A 6,228-nucleotide genomic window follows, 5' to 3' on the forward strand; every position below is an offset into this window, starting at 1 on the left:
GTGTGAGCTCATGGCTGACAACAGGGCCAAAACCTGGTCCAAAGTGCTCACAGTCAACAAGATGAGTGCCCAGGAAAACCAGAGCAGAGGGGGGCTCTACATTCCAGCAGCACCCCAGTCACCCACTTGTGACACAGTTTAATCTGACAGAACAGAACAGCTGGCAGGTGTTAGGATGATATCTTGGCATGCTAAGGTGGCATTCTCTCTGGGCTCACTAAAAAGATAAGTTACTTCCATAACAAATAAACCAAAAATTTCAGTGACTTGATAGAATAGAAGTTTGCTTCTCAAGTAACAGTCCAATGTGGGTGTTCCTTCCCCATCATGGGCAGCTTTCTTCCCCATGGTGACTTTCATCTTATGGATCTACCACCCCAGCCAGAGCAACAGTTCTCTGCCTCCGCTGCACACTAACTCGGATCACTGAGGGCTCTTCTAGAAATCCTGCTGCCAGGCCACACCCAAAACCAATCTAACTAGTATTTCTGGGAAAGGAGTCTGGGCCGAGGGATATGTTTGAGCTCTCCAGGAGATTCCAGTGAGCAGCAAAGGTTGAGAGCACTGTTCTAGAGCCCCAGAGTCCTCTCATTTGTAGCAGGTAGAAGAGGAGGGCAACAGTGGAGAAGGCACATCCACTCTCTAAAGCCAAGCCCAGAAGTGGCATACACTATCCTGTTCTCATTCCATTGCTGAGAGGGGCTAAATGGAAGTGGAAGTGGAAAAGGAGAGAAGAAGTGGGGTTAGCAGACAGGCAACACTGACCATCCACATTATCACTTGGCTGCCTCCCTCGCAGCCACCTGGGAGTACAAGCTCCACCCCTCTGTCAAGTCTTCATCTCCACTTCCCTCTCTGGAAGTTTTGTTTGGGGTCTGGGTTCTGTTTTTGTTTTGTGGTTTTACAAGAGCATGGTCTCACTGATCAAATCACTGTTTCCGAAACCCATGAGAAATCGATGCGTGCTGATGGCATTCTCATCTCCCCAACTCAGTTGAGGGACTAAAGAATCAAGATCTATTAGATGACCATTTCCTCTCCCCAAATAACTAGCATTGGTTTGGGGGGTAATAGGCACTTTATGTACACTTGTATACCCCATACAGATAATAAGGATATGAAAAGGTTAAATGGTAAAATCAAGAATCTGGAAGTTTCTCTTTTTACCAATAAGTCAAAGGGAAAACCCAGCATCACAGTTTAGCAGAAGACACACTGGCAGATCCCAGTGTAGATGCTGCAGGGTAGGGCTGGTAGGAACAGAGACATGTGCAAGCCCCAGAACCGTGAGGAAAGAGCCTCTTCTGACAACTAAGATCAGCAGGAATCCAACATTTTTCCTGAGCGTGTTGCGGTGCATCAGCCTCTTTTAAATCATTGAAGCTTAAAGTGAACTTGGAGTGATGGCAGAGGGGACTGAGAATTCTCTACAAATCCTAAAAAGGGTCAGATACAACAATCAATAGATCTTGAGCCCCACACAAGGCAGTTGGGGACAAGACTCACTAGGGCCACAGGAGAGAGCATCAGCAGGAAGAGGATGGTGTAAGAAAAGATACCTGGATTAGGCCAGAACTGAGACAGTTCTTTGGCCACACTTTGCTGAAGGTTTCACCCAGATTAAGTGAAACTTAATCTCACAATGCCATTGGGTGGTATTCAGAACTGTTGTAAACAATTAAGCTTGGTTACCAGCAGAGTAGAGTAATCCACATATGTGCTGATTCCATAGTGGGAGTTCAGTCATCCCCAGCTAATCCCATTTGTTACCTTTACATAACTTCATATAGAGAAGCCCTCCATATTTTAATGCAAGCAGATACCTAGTCAGAATATGACCCACTGGACTATTATAGGACCCAGTAGGCTGTCTAGGCAAGTGAAATTTCCTCCACAAGGAACACAGCTGTCAGCCACATCTAAAAAAATAAAAACATTTTTAAATTAGGAAAGATGGAGAGAAAGGCAGGAGACAGAGAAGGCATGAGGGAGGGGGAAAGGAAAGAGAAGAAACAGCCTCTCATTTCTGAAAGGGAATATTGTGTACTGAAAATAATAGAGGAGACTTAGTCATGAAGAAAACATGGAATCCAGTGCAGGCTCTCACAAAAACTAATTTTTGTCACCTTGGACAAGTCCCTTATCATCTCTGGGCTTCAGCTTCCCCATATAAAATGAGAGAGTTGGACTTGAAAACTGTAAGGCCCAGCCTACAAGTCTTTCATTTAGTGCTGAAGATGATTATGGAAAATGAATTTACCCAAAATCAACTTGGTGTCTTCTAAGAGAAAACTTTATATAAATTCTAGTCATTTCTATATTATTTATGTAAAAGAACTCAATTTAGAAATCACGCAGGCCTTTGCTTTATTCCCTTTCTTTCTGTTTCTGCTGCCCTTAGCCATTATCCTGCTCACTAAGGTTCCCATTAGATGAACAGCAGAAGAACAGGGAAAATGAGATAAAATTCAATCATTTGGTTTTCCTTAATTAGTAAAGAGTAAGTCTTGAACAACAACATACCAGCAGGTACCAGTGGGACTCAATACACCACAGAGGAAAAGAAGATGGAGGAAGGAAATGTAAGCATTGCTTGGCACATGCATCATTTGCTTCTCTGTCCTTGGCATGCAAGAACTCGCACATAACGACCAACTTTCCCTGCTCTTTGCTGATGAGACCCATGAATGTGTGTGAGTATTAAATTGGATGGTGTGCCGGTTTGGATGTATTATGTCCCCCAAAATGCCATGTTCTTCAACATAATCTTGTGGGGGCAGACATATTAGTGTTGATGAGATTGGAAACTTTGGATTAGGTTGTTTCCATGGAGATGTAACCCACCCAACCTGTGGGTAATACCTTGGGTTGGATTATTTCCATAGAGGCATGGCCCTGCCCACTCAGTGTGGGTCTTGATTAGTTTATGGAATCCTATAAAAGCTCAGACAGAAGGAGCTCAGTGCTGCTGCAGCTTAGACAGACATTTTGGAGACAGCCATTGAAAGCAGACTTTTGCTAACACTTTGGAAATAATAGCCCAGAGTTTGCGCTGGAGAAGCTGAGAGAGGACAAAATGCCCCAAAAGCAACATTTTGAAGAATGCACAGAAGCTTAATGAGGAGCTGGAACACAACCCAGGTTCAGCAGATGCCAGCCATGTGCCTTCCCAGCTAACAGAGGTTTTCCAGACACCATAGGCCTTCCTTTGCTCAAGGTATACTTGTATTGATGCCTTAATTTGGACATTTTCATGGCCTTCAGACTGTAAATTTGTAACCAAATAAACCCCCTTTATAAATGCCAATCCATTTCTGGTATTTTGCTATGCGGCAGCATTAGCAAACTGCAACAGATGGTTTCTCACAGTCACTCAGATCTGATGTGTATTTTCCCATTAAAGCTCTGGTCTTCTCATTCTTACACATTTTTACTTTCGATCTATTTGTGCTGTTTCACACTGCAGAAGAAAAGGCAGCAGTGATGATGGAAATCTGGTCACCTCACAAGTATAAGCCCAGCAGGTCAACGTAGCCCTGGGATGAGATCATCTTACATGACTTTTGTGTTAATGCGGTGTTGGGGGCAGCCCCTGTTTTCTTAGATGTATTTACACTCAGGGCTCCATACCTTAATGTGGCCACAGCTACAAAGGAGAGTGTTTAGTCAATCATCTATTTAGCCATTGTGTGAGTAAGGATAAGCTAAGCTCCCCTTACAAATAGTTCCCAGTATTCAGAGCCTAAAGAATGAGAAGTTTATCTCTTCCTCCGGTTACAGCCCAGGCACACAAGCTGACGGTGGCTCTGCCATCTCTAGAACGCAGCTGCCCGGGTCTTGCTGGGTATCACCTTCCCAGTCAGCCAGAAGAGAGAGCCTGAAGGCACCAGCCAGGGTGGATTTCACGGGCTAGGCCTGAAAGTTGTGCATTTGACTTCCACTCACATTCCACTGGAGAGGGTTTAGGCTCATGATTACACCTAGATGCAAAGAGAGCTGAGAAATGCAGTCTCACCCTGTGCCCAGCGGTCTTTGCCATGGTGGCTTTTGATTGCCAGTGCAACTCATTAGTGGGTCATAAAATCAATTTAGAAAGTGCAGATTAGCATATTTTAAGACAGAATGGAGGAGAGGAGAAAGGGAAGGAAGGGAAAGGAAAGGAAAAGAAAAGAAAGGAAAGAAACGGAATGAAGGGGGAGAGGAGGGAAAAGAAAGGGAAAGGAGGGGAGGGAAGGAATAAGAGTATTGCATGTAGTAAGAGTAAATTCTGTTTAATGAAATGTGTGTGTGTGTGTGTGTGTGTGTGTGTGTGTGTGTGTGTGTGTTACTGTGGGTTACAGTCATATATGTTTGAAAGACACTGGCTCAGCCTCACCCTCAAGTTTGTTGTGTAAAAAATCTAAGCAGATAATTTTCTCAGTCTACTGATAGTCTTCACTGTAGCATCACTGTAACACTAGTCATTGTTCACTATAGAGTGGAATTCTGTCTTGGTCACCACAGAATGGTAGAAATTAGCTCATTTATTTACTAATTGTTCATAAAGAAACTGAACTACATTTAGAGTCAGGAAACTTAGTTTCAGATCCCTGATCCTACATTCACTCCCCAAACTGGTACTGAGCCCCCACCCCACCCCTCCATGTGCCCACCACCATGCTTGATGCTGGAACTAAGACATTAGTTAGATAGTCAAGGTTCCTACCCTAACTTTTAGCTGGAGAAACAAACAAGAAAGAAACAAAATAACTACAGAATGTGAGAAGCATTCTGTCCGCCTCTTAGTGCCTCAGTTTTCTCCCTTATAAAATAAGTATTGTATCATCCATCCCTCAAAGGTATGTGCGGGTGTTTTATAAGTATCTATACCTAGGTGAGAAATTATTTTATTTATTCAACAATGATTTGCTGAACTCTGACCCCGTGTCCGGGAGCCAGTGATTAACAAACCAAAAAACCTTGTTAGGAAGCAGCCTCACCTGGCAACTAACAGCCAGGACAGCAACTTTTGAGTCTAGAGAGATGGCTCTGTGGCAGGACTTCAAGTCCTTGTTTGCTGGGTGGACTCTAAGGCTCAAGGCATCTGCTGAATGGAAAACTCGTCAAATGAGGGCCATTTTCATTCAAATGCTCCTCATTTTCTTTTTCCCTTTCACATTTGCTGGAATAAAGAAGGCATAAAATGGATACAATGCCATTATTAACATCATTATCAACAATTCACTTATACAAATCTTGGTGAGAATTAGATTTTAATGTTTCCTTACACTGAGTGCCAGTGTCAGCTACACCCAGCTAATTCATGGCGACGAAACTGGTTAAGCCCATGCATGATTTATTTTGGCTCCTATAGAAAGTTGACACTTTATTCATTAAACTACTCCCTTTAACACATTTCTAAATCATTGCTTTCTACTCTGATCTGGTCTAGTTTTCATTTCTGAGTTTCAGCTGGAATGGATTTCATAATGAATTCTTTTTTAACCTGACAAGGGAAGTTAAAACCTCCCCCTACTGAACATTTAAAAGGGAAATTCAGGCCCTTTTTTGTCAGGCTGTTTATCATATCTCGCAAATGCTCAAATCCATTTCCTTTGGAAAAGGTTTGTCTTTCTATGACAGGCATATAAAAAGGTTTTATTACAGTACTCTATTCATCAGAGCTGCTCTGACTGAAGATAAAAAGGAATTCATTTTCTAGATTTTCCTTGAATGTCAGCTCTATAGTTTTCTTCTATTATCCGTGTTCTTAACCCAAGAAGAATTGGGAGGGGGAGAGCAGGATTCATGCTGATAAACAATATCAAGCTCCATTATTGACTAACATGAAAATTGAAACTCCCAAAATAAATCTGAATTTAAATTAAAGTGGTAAAGACTTAGAAAAAAAAATTCTATAGGTATTTAATAGCAAGCAATCGTTGGATTTACTTGAAGCATACTACATTGCATGGCTCCCCAAATCATCTAAAACATCATGTCAGTATCATTTCTTAAGCAGTCTGATCTCTCACTGATGGTACAGAGCAGAGCTTCTTAGACTTGAATGTGCATGTGAATCACCTGGGGATTTGGTTAAAATGCAGACAAGCCAGTTAACCAAGATGGCAGTGTAAGACACTCCAGGTTTCCATTTGACCCCAAAATCTCTGAACAACTAGTAAAAACTGGCAGAGCCATCTTCCTTAGAACTCTGGGAAACAGTTAAGTGTTGCAGAAAATGGGCAA

This window comes from Choloepus didactylus, chromosome 14 (assembly GCF_015220235.1).
Source record: "Choloepus didactylus isolate mChoDid1 chromosome 14, mChoDid1.pri, whole genome shotgun sequence".
NCBI classification, from domain to species: Eukaryota; Metazoa; Chordata; class Mammalia; order Pilosa; family Megalonychidae; genus Choloepus; species Choloepus didactylus.